This window comes from Salvia splendens, chromosome 14 (assembly GCF_004379255.2).
Source record: "Salvia splendens isolate huo1 chromosome 14, SspV2, whole genome shotgun sequence".
Lineage (NCBI taxonomy): Eukaryota > Viridiplantae > Streptophyta > Magnoliopsida > Lamiales > Lamiaceae > Salvia > Salvia splendens.
The window spans coordinates 24024720-24036579 of record NC_056045.1 but is presented as its reverse complement, the minus strand read 5'-3'; the positions used below and the strand labels follow the sequence as shown (position 1 = coordinate 24036579).

The window sequence follows — 11860 nt, the reverse complement described above, 5'->3', positions numbered from 1 at the left end:
TAAGAGCTATAATTTGTCGTACAGTATTTTTGAAATTTCTCTTAATAGTAGTAATTAGAGAATAGAGATGATCATTCACGTGGCTACTAAGTGTCGGTTATGAAAGCTGCTAGCACTATAAAAAAAATTAAAGGTAAATTGGTTGTAAAGTCATAAATTTTTAAAATAGTTTTTTTTTCTGTAAATTTTGAATGTTGCATGAAAAATTATGAACTTTATCAGACTGCGTAAATTTCTCATCTGACTCGACCCGACCCGATAGATTTCCGACATAAACTTATCCTACGTGTCGCGCCACTAATTCTAATTCTTTCTCTTCTATCTTTGGGATCTCTGACTCCAAACTAATCACATGATATACAAGTAGCACAAATGAAAACATACAAATCGAATTCAGCATACAATTGCATAACATCCAAATCGAATTCCACAAATCGAATTCAACATAAGAGTAGCATTAGTTCCACAATTTGAATTGAACTCCAGATTTGTCATTTGCCAAATCATGCCTACGAAGTGCCAAGTAGGATAAGTTTGTGCCGGAAATCTATCGGGTCGGGTCGAATGAGAAATATACACAGTTCGGTAAAGTTTATGACTTTCCATGCAATATTTAAAGTTCACGGGAAAAATCAAACTATTTTAAAAATTCATGACTTTTCACGTAATTTGCCCAAAAATTAATCATATAAGGCTATTGCACTTTTTACCTCATCTCGTAACTAAGAGACATCACTTGCATCCATCCATCTCTTAACCATCTCATCCCTTAACTATTAATTTAATTTTATTTTTTATTTTTATTTCCGACAATTCATTGAAATATTAAATTAATACTAATAATTCATAAAATTATTAAAAACTACAAAAATTACAACCTCCGAAAATACGAAAAATACATAATTGAAATCCTAATATTTATAGAAGTGGTTGGGGGCTTAAAAATAGAAAAAAAATCCAAATATTGGAAAAAAAATGGCTAGTATTTTTGGGGAATTTTTTTAAAAATTTTCGATTTTTTCAGATTTTTTTAAAAAAAACAAAAAAATATATTTTTAACGGATATAAACGACGCACACTCGTGGGCCACGTGGCCAACGCGCGTGGCGAGACAGCTCGCCAACCACCTCTTGTCGGAGACCCAAATTTAATTTTGTAATATGGAAATAATTTAGATTGACGTCTATGAACTATAATTGACGTCATTCATAAATGGGCCGGCAAGCAAAACACAGAGCAGTGTGGAGGAAAGAAAGTGAGACAAAACAGTTAAAAATAACAATAAATAAATAAAAAAAGAGAGTGAAGAGGTAAGAGTGGCGGGGTAGGCTGCATGCTGTCTGTGCAGCTTTGAGAATCTAACAAGGGTAGAGACGGAAAGAAAGAGTGAGGCATCTACAAACTCACAGATTATTGCTCTACTTGAGTTGATTTTAGAGAGCTGCGATGAATACTCCTACCAGTCTACAACTCACTAAGAGCATCCACAATAGCGTCTAGCGCACCGCCTAGCGCCATACTCCTACCAGTCTACAACTCATTAAGAGCATCCACAATAGCGTCTAGCGCACCGCTTAGCCGAGCGCCGGCGCTAGGCGGTGCGCTAGGCGATCTATTGCAACCGCCTAGCGGATTTCGCGATAAAATACCGCCTAGCGCGAATTTTTATTTTTTTATTCCGAAACACTATATATACGCGACTTGCCTGTCATTTTCATTCGCACCACTTGTATTAACGAGAACTCTCTCTATCTAAATTTCTGTACAAGATCAACAACGGTAAATTGATCTCAACAACGAGCCTACTTCAGGGAGTAGCGGATCTCAAACTCCCCCGATCCCCGTGGGAGGTGGATGGAGTCAGATGCACCCGAGTCAGATGCACCCATACTACAACATGTACCCGTGGCAGCAGATGATGCCCGGGATACCAGCGGGAGGGAGTCCGCCGGGGGCGTTTCCGGCGATGTCGGGGTGGGCACCCAGTGTCCAGATGCCGGGGTGGGCACCCGGGATGCAGATGATGCCCGGGGGGGTACCGGCGACGCAGGGGACGCCCGCGACACAGGGGACGCCGGGGGACGTCTATCGCCCCAGTTTTGATTTTTCGACTGGTTCGTCGCACACATCGACGCCAACGGAGGCTGCGCCTCCGGCCCAGTTTGACACTTTCTCCTTCGATGACTTGGGGATAGATCTTTCCGGTATTCCGGATGCTCCCGTTCAAACGGGGGGCGCAGGGCGGGGTCGGGGCGCCCCAAAGAAGAAAGGCAAGGGGAAAAGGGTCGGCGAGTCCTCGCAGCCGGGTGAGGACGACAACGCGGTACGGAGGAGGTGGACGGACGCGGAGAACGTCGCGCTGTCCAAGGCGTGGGTGAGTGTTTGCGACGATCCTCTCGTTTCGAACAACCAGAGGATCGTCAACTTGTGGGGCAAGATAGCAGCAGCCTACCAGAGGTTTTGCCCGGAGGGGAGGCCACGCAATGGGGAGGATTGCCGGAAGGCGTGGGACCGAATCAGGGTTGCGGTCTCCCGATTTTCGGGCTTGTACACCAACGCCCTCCGCATGATGAGCAGTGGGCAAACTGAGGACGACTGCAGGAGGATAGCGGAGAAAGCCTTCCCCCTGAAGGGGGTGTACAAGGACTTCACCTACTGGAACTACTATCTTGTGCTGAATGACTCCGAGAAGTTCCGAGTAGGTGTCGACTCTGGCTGGCCGAAGAAGCAACGGCTGAACTATTCCGGTGATTTCAGCGGCAGTAGCGGTGGTTCCCATGACCTCCCTGAGACGGCCCAGGAGGTCCCGACCCCTCGTTCGTTTGCTCGCCGTACTCACCCGGTTGGGCACAGGCGGGCTCAACGGGAGGCGATGGGTGTCGCCGGGGGTTCACAGGAGGTCCAGTCGGCATCCCCCCTTGGCCAATCCACAGCGGATCTCAAATTCTTCGCGCGTCAACAAACGCGCGCTCAGATGGTCAAGACGATGGCCGAATGGCGGGCGGCGGTGGACCCCGTGGAGAAGAGTTTGCTTCAAACATTGCTCCTGAGCATGCAGGAGGATTTGGAGGCGGCACGGAGGGAAGATGCCGGGAGTAGAGGCGGCGGCGACGGAGGCGAAGGCGATGGTGGCGACAGCGACGGAGGAGACGACGACGGCGACGAGGAGTGAATTATTGTACTTTTTAAAAAATTATTGTACTTTTTAAAAAATTATTGTACTTTTTTTAATTATTGTAATATTTTTAAATTATTGTACTTTTTAAATTTTTAATAGTATTATTAATGTTTCCCGTATATGTCTCGTAAATTAAATTTCGTATATTGTGTGATTGTTAATTATTTCATTTTATATAATTGTTATTAGTGATGTGGCTATTGATGTGGCTGGGCTATTTATGATGTGGCTAGGCTATGGCTGGGCTATTTATGATGTGGCAGGAGGATTTTTAGTGCTGATGATGTGGCAGTGGCTAGACTATGGCTGGGCTATTGCTGGGCTATTCCTATTGTGGATGGCCTAAATGAGTAAATTCTATTTCAGCCCACCCCAGAATTTCTCTGCCAAAATTTCTTCACAATTTGGCCAATTTTCACTCAATGTCATTTTTACACTAATGTGTAGTAGTGCATGTGCAAGAATGAAATATTTGATCTTCGGCACGAAAATTTTGTATAGTGTTGATTTGTGAGTTAATGAAGAGAGAACAAAGTAACAGAGAGAAAAGAGTAGAGATGGAGTTATTTCCATTTTAAGAAATATTTCATTTTTAATGAATCAAACAAAAAAAATATTTTATTTTTAATGAGACATGGTGAGTATTTATTTCAATAGAGTGAATTATATATTTAGTGATTGGTTTTTGGGTTGTAAACATCAATAGACCCTTGATAAAAAAAATATTGTCACACCACCCTAGCATTCAACGTAATCATTAATGAGGCCATTTTCACATTTTTATGGCCAAACGCCCCACAGGTTTCATATGGCAATTTTGTAGATTTGAATGCTATTGGTGTATATTAATATTTTTTTTGTTAGGGCATGTGGTGTTGCAACCTTAAAAGTCAAAGACTAAATGTGTAGTTCGTTCTTGTATTTCTGATGCACTATTTATTAGCACTAAAAATGCCTACAAGTTTACATGATAGATCTAGTATAGCTAAAGGCCAGTACTGGGATATCGAACACATGGAATAAGATTGCAACTGGCTATCATATACTAAGCATCATATACTATTTAGAGACACAGAGTTTTTTGTTTTAGATTTATAAACTAGACATAAATAAATAAACAAAAAAATAGAAAGCATAAAAACATATGATCCAAAACAGGCGAATGAATGTAGAATTTTAGGATCCAAAACACAATCGACTTCCTTGAATTACGGTCTCTATAGTTATTAAGTCGGTCACTTAACTAAATTAAACCCCCTCCTGGGTGAGAAACCCGTAGATTAGATGTTGAAACCAAAGTCTCCTTTAAATTACTAAAATCTAACTCCCAAAAGATTGTTAAGACCAATGACCTCACATGAAACTTCAACTCTCCCGAGTTCTATTGAATTAAAGTGTGAATTATCTCTTTTCTAAGTCAATTATTTCGTCTCCCGAGTACTCTAATCAACTCTAACATGTATTCAAAAGGTAGTTAATCAATTGAACATAGAAAGCACAAGGATAAATCAAATAACTGCAAGAGTTAACAAGGAAAATCAATTAATTATCTTCACCAAAAATTATACAAAAGATGTTCTACTCATAGACAAGTAAATACACCAATTAAAGTATGAGACATGAAAGAAATTGATAAAGCCCAAGGTAATCTTCAATCTTCAGTCTTCTCTTGCCTGGATCTGCAGAGCTCCGCTCCAATGGAAGGTGGATGAATTGTGTGTGGAATATGGGATGGAAGGTGTAGAGTGGGAGAAGGATTGGAGGCTCTGAGATGGAGGGATGGAAGAAGGTGTAGAGGTGGAGAAGGATTGGAGGCTCTGAGATGGAGAGAGAGATTTGGTTTCACAATTTAATAATTTATTCTCTTTCTTGAATTTCTGCCCAAATTTCTGTCAGCTTTGACTGCATTGCGCAATGTTTGTAGAATAGTCATAACTTTCTCTACAGAACTCCGATTGAGACGTGCAAGGTATCCACGCGAAACTCTTTCGAAGACGAAGAAAATGGTGTGAATTAATCACTGATTTGACTTCAAATGCGATGGAAAAATTTGCTTGAACTGAGGCTGCTGCACCTTGGCCTTTTTTACACATTTTTCTATCTTTTTCTATCATTTATCAACAAACACATCAAAAGTACCAAATGTATAACATATGAAATTCAAGAACATAATTTGCATGATTAATATTTAAAACTAACCAAGTCTAGTTCTTAAAACATGCAAAATCCGTGTTTATCAATTTCTCACCCCATTCTTCTGTATTTTTTTCATGTATCCGCAAATCCATAAAAATGGCTACTGCTTCTTCTACTACATAAGGTTTGAATGTTTGCAAAGGTTGTTGGTGGCTAAGGTTCGCGTATGAATATTGTTGGTGTCAAGAAAGAGCATCTATTAAAATAGTGGTTGATCCACGACGTAAAACGTATAAAATGCTTTACTTTGTGGGTGAAAATAAGGGCAAGATGGGTGGATGTCATTTTTCCAACGGTGAAAATAAGGGCAAGATGGGTGGGTGTCATTTGGAATGCAGTTTTGCGAACAATGAAAGCTGAGTATTATCAAAATCGTTTACGCATACAACATCCCATTAGTATTTCGCCGTCAATATTTGAGGTTGAAGATTTAGAGGATCGGAATTTATTTGGAAGATGGAAGTTGCCATGTATATAAAGGGAATGTATTTATTGATGGTAGTTGGGAAAATGGAAAGATGAGAGTTTGATTGGAAGATGGAAGTTGTCATAATTAATATCCCATACATCATTACTTTACAAGTAAAATTTTAATCAACTAATTATAAAATTACATAAGAAATATCCATGTAAATTTTGAATTAATAGTGCCCATATGCATTTTAAAGTTGCAAAAGATGGCAGAAAGAAGAGCAAACTTATGGATTGCAAAAATTTCTGGTGCAAAAATTATACTACTACTATTACTTTGGGCTGGTACATATTTTAATAAATATTTGGTAAATTTGTTTTTAGTGGAGAAATGAGCCCGCAATAAATTAGTAGAAAATTGAGCCAAAGAACAAAAGTGGTACTCCATTTATTCCCTTACAATTTAGTCATTTTTTTATTTTAAAAATTCCTTTATAATTGCATCATTTATATGTATAATAAACATTTAGACTATTATTCACTTTTACTTTACTCTCTAATTTTATTCTCTCTTCTTTAATCATTTTCTACTCTGTTTTCTCTACTTTTTTTATTTTAGTTTTTTTATCTATCTACTTAACACACAATTTTCTTAAACTTCGTGACAAAAAGTTCCATTTTAATTATTAGGGAGTATATATTTGGCTGGTGATGAGAAAAAGGAAATTGTGAAACATTTACTGACAAAGTACTTCCTCCGTTCTGTATTAGTAGAGTCATTTATTTTCTAACAAAAGTCAACACATTTCTTATCTCTTACTTTACTCTCCCTTCCTTTTTTATTCTTACTTTATTTTTCTTTTATTTTAACTCACTTAACATAAATTTTTAAAATTGTGTACCGAAAAGAAACGTCTTTATTACTGCTGAACGGACGGAGTAAGTAGGTAGTGGTGTTAATTAGGATATGAGTGGGGGAGAGATTGGTAATTACAGTGATGGAGAGAGTGTAGATATTGCTGCCCAATATAATTCCATAACCTGATTCTCTTGAGGTGCGTGGACCATCTAAGAGCATCTCCAGTGGGGGCGGATGTCCCACTCGGACATCCACTAGGACATCCCAAAAACACCTCCTGTCACGTCACTAGGACATCCCACCCCATTGCCACATCACTAGGACATCCCCTGCATAATCCGCCATTCCCATCGCCCTTCCCACTAGGACATCCCGCAATAAAAAAATCACAATAATTTAATTTTAATATAAACAAAAAATACGGGAAAGCAAAATACGGGAAAAATTACGAGAAACCAAAAAACGGGCAAAAATACATAGTCATAAAACATAAAAAAAAAAGAGAATTTAGAAAAAAAGTAAAATACATAGTCATGAAAAAAAGTAAAATACATAGTCCAACATCCCCGGCTCACTCCGCGCTGTCCTCGTCGCTCGTGCAGTATATATAGAATTTTTTTTTAAATAATAATTATCGGACGTCCGACCCTCGCCACAGTGGCGGACGTCCGCCCGCCCGTCGCCGGGACGTCCGAGGACACCCGACGTCCTCACTGGACGTCCGTATCCGACCTTCGACCCCCCAACGGCGGACGTCCCGGTAGCCCTTCCGCGTGTCCGACCGGACATTGGAGATGCTCTAAATTGCTTCTATATTGTTTGTTCGTGACGTGACCATTCAGTTCTACTCCTTCAGAATTTATAGCCCAAAATTGTGTTCTTGAATGAAATTGGGCGACGTTGGCTTATGTTCCCACCAATCAAAATATTTTAATTTTTATGTTTAAAAATATCATTAAATGATCAATAATTTGCAAAATTCTCTACTGCAAACTGAAAGTTTCGTTCCCCATTAGGAAAATCTCAACCCACCATTGTTTGTGTATTGGACGTGTGATATATGTTTCACATTTGTGAGAGAGCTTTATATAAATAACTGTGTGAAGAATATGTTATGGTGAAAGCTGGAAATTGTGAGTTCAAAACCCATCATTATATCCTTTTGGTTTTGTGTTTTCTTGTTTATTTTCGTTTTTTACTTCATTACTCCGTACAAAATTATTACTTTAAAATTTTAATTAAATTTATGTATGATATTTTTATTTCTAATAAAATTCGTAATCTTATTAACTAAATCATATACTCCTATTTTAATTAACTTAAATTACTACTTTAAAATATACACTAATATGCTTTCCCTGGAGAAACTATTACGTTGGTAAATTATATACTAGTAAAATCTTTATAAGTTAGTCATAAGCAATCAGATTCCATTCTTGTTTAAATTTGGTGACGCAAAGCATCTATATATTATTAAAAGATGAAATAAACAAAGATAGAAAACCTCGACAAAATAAATCACGTGATGACACGAGGGAGATTACACGGAGTGAGAGTGTCGTATTCCGGCATGCTACTTATCTTCCTAGGCTTTCCAGTCAAACTGCTTTTTACATTATTCATATTTGTTTGATTATTACACATAACTCTGTAATTTCAAAATGAGGGTCTTTGATTCGTTGTAACTAAAATTCAACTTTTTGCATTTGCAGATCTATCTAAATAACTTTGATGCCTCAGATTCATGCATAATTTTACTTTTCTGTTCCTTTTATTTATTCGTTGGCAGAGGTAGACATGAAAAGGCTCTATTCTAGGATTCCTAAATAGAAGAGCCATAAAATTTATATTTAGTAGGCCCAACTACTTTATGATCAAACTTTATAGGCCTTTTCCAAAATAATTTTTTGTAACATATGGCCGTTTGATCAGGCCGGCCCAATCTAGTTTCATAATTTTTCAACGGTGTATAAACATCACATTTTAAAAGAGGTCACTTCAAAAATGATTTCAATTTAATAAGTACTCCCTCCGTCCCATTAAATATGCAACATTTGCTTTCCGGCACATGATTTTATGTAGTCTTGTTTTGTGAGTTAATGAAAAGAGAGTAAAGTAAGAGAGAAGAAAAAATAGAGAGATTATTGTTTCTATTTTTAGAAACGTTTCATTTTTATTGGGACGGAACAAAAAGGAAAACGTTTCATTTCTAATGGGACAGAGGGAGTATATACTATAAAGCAAAAAATAATATATTAAAAAATGCTGGCTGTGGGGTTCGAACCCACGCGCACTTATGTGCAGAAGATCTTAAGTCTTCCCCCTTAATCTCTCGGGCAAACCAGCTGATACATTTATTGTAAATTTAATTTTATCTACTTTATTTATCTTAAAGTGAAAATAGTAAAAAAAAGCCAAATGAATTTCAACATATTTTTTTGTTGTGGGTGTATTTTAATAGGCTAAATACCAAAATAAATTATACCCGATTATTATGTTTTTATCTTATTCTATAGTAAATCATCTCATTTTTTTCAATTAATATCTAAAAAACTAGATCTTGACAAAATGTCAAAATCTATACCAACCAAAATTGCCGATAATTGGACAAAACAATACTTTTATGTATTTATCATAAAAAACAATAAGAAGGTTAGTCACTCAAATTGCCGATAATATCCTTTTCATGAACAAAATATATAAAGGATAAATGATAATTTGAGATAGTATGCATTTTTTAATTGGTCATTTCTATTAAAACAAGAAGACTTATCATATTATATCGTCTCATGTCACGTTACATAACATTAGTAACGCAAAAGGTATGATAAATCAAAAGTATCTTTGACCATTTGGACATATAATCTTTGTAAGATGGCGACATTTTCTTTATGCCAATTTATTCCCACTGGTCACGATTTTGATCTGTCCATGCTATCAACTTGCTACTTATTAGTATAAATACTTATACATTAACAAATTACTCCCCACTTGTGATATGACTTGGAATTATGCACTAGACAGTTTCAACAATAAAATTAGGTGGGCCACTTTTTTAAAAAATTAAATCCAAGTTGCTAAAAATTGGAATAGGAACAACATGTGTTTTTATAACAAGAAATCTAGTCAGTTGTGTCTTCAATAATGTGCGATTTTTTTTTCTTCAATAATGTGCGATTTTTTTTTCTGGGTACGATAATTTTTTTGGGTGAATGGAAGTGCATGGAGTATTTGTTAATTGAAATTACACTAGTACGTGTCAATACAAGAGTGCAAAAGTACGGAACCGTTGGCAGAGACCGGTATAAAAATTTTATTCACTTTTTATTAGTATTAAACTAAAACTATAAGGTGACGTACGATTTACTAAATAAAATAGTATCATGATATAATCTAGGATTGAGTTGCGAGATTATTTAAGTCATGGGGGGTTAGCTATGACTAATTATCCCATAATTATTCATCTAGGATTTCATCTAGGATTGAGTTGTGGTATTGAATCTCATGAACCTGAGTTGTGGTGTTGAATCTCATGAACCAAACACACTACATATTTAATCTCATGATACAATCTTGCAAACCGAACAACCCATATATATATTATAGTATTATTTTATTATAGTTAAAGATATATACGATTATCGTTTCCACCAAGACTAATATCTACTCCCTCTGCCCACGAATAAAAGTCTCGTTTTTCCATTTTAGTTTGTCTGCGAATAGGAGTCCCGGTTCATAATTATCATAAATCGTAAAGAGGCCTCATATCCGAGTAACTTGTTCTACTCACATATCATTTAAAACTAATATATACAAGTAGGACTTATACATTAACTTTCTTCCACCAATTTTTTTAACATTTCTTAAAACTCGTAATAGAAGAATTTGAACTCCTATTCACATACGAAGAGACATACGAAGAGAGAAGGTTCTAAGTACTATTACAACTTTGACATCTTGTATTGTCTAGACCACATAAGTTGAATCTACTTTAAAATATCAAAACAAAAATAAATAATTCTAACAAATAAAGATAGTAATAAAAAAGTAGATTTGAAACAATTAGAAAGGAATTTAAAGATATTGATACCATTGACTATTTAGTTAATTCAACCATTAAACTATCATTCAATTATGATTTATGACTCAAATTTTCCTAAACCAGTCACAATTATAATCTTAAACCGCATTCATGATATTACACATTAGATCTTCTGCATCAAAATTCATAAGCATGTAAATGATGTAACTCCTAGTTGTTCATAAGATCTATTTTCTTCACACCTAGTCACAAACCTCTCGGTTCTGTTTCATTAAGCTTATAATAATTCATAGCCATGCATTATTACATCAATCTCATAGCTTTTAGAATTGGTGTGTGGAGGTGTAAAACATGTATGGTACAAAAAATGATGATCAATGATGTCTCAAAACTAAGCCATAAGCCATTATTTATAGCTGGAAAAAGATCAGACTCTAAAAGCCAAAAATTTGGTAAAATTCACGCTTTCCAAACTGGACCACTGGGTTGGCACAAACCTATTCAGGGGTTCTTGGTATTGAAGTCATCTGAAATTATGATTATTGCCTTTTCTATTTCAATTAAAATCATCTATAACCACGTCTATTAAATCATCTTTATCTTTTGCAGCCCTCATTTTTTTAAAGGATAGTGATTTAGAGACATAATGCCTCACCGCCATAATATCCTTATGTATATTTTGACATAATACATTTTATATACTATGACTAATTTACCATAATGCTATTTTAACATCAAATCAATTATCCTTGTCCAAATTCCTACTCTTCTACGCATGATTATGACTCATCAAATTAGGAAAGTTAATTAAGTATCCTCAAACTGTCTCAAGTTTTGTGGATAAGTGATTGAAATTAATTTTAGTTATTTTTTTTAATACTAGTGATGTTTATAGAATATTTATTTAAGGACATAATTTGTGATATATATTGAGTTCTTTTTTTTTATAACACTAGCTAAAATCTTCCACACATTGATAATTGGTTGAATATTTGATGTGATTAGCGATATCTCTAAGAGGAACTTATATAAGTATTAATGACTTAATATTTTAAATAAAATATCAATTCAATTATTTATTTATTTAATATTTTAATTTATTTCGTGATATATTAAAAAGTTATGCAGTTAAAATTTTCTCATTTTCTTTATAAAAATTAGATCTCATTAACTC

General features: G+C 35.8%; 1 non-coding gene across 1 annotated transcript; it reads right to left on the bottom strand.

The window, feature by feature from the left end:
• Nucleotides 1-8907: 8907 nt before the first annotated feature.
• TRNAL-UAA lies at nt 8908-8990 on the bottom strand. The gene has a single exon. It is a non-coding gene; the product is annotated as a tRNA-Leu (tRNA).
• Between the last annotated feature and the right edge of the window lie 2870 nt (nt 8991-11860).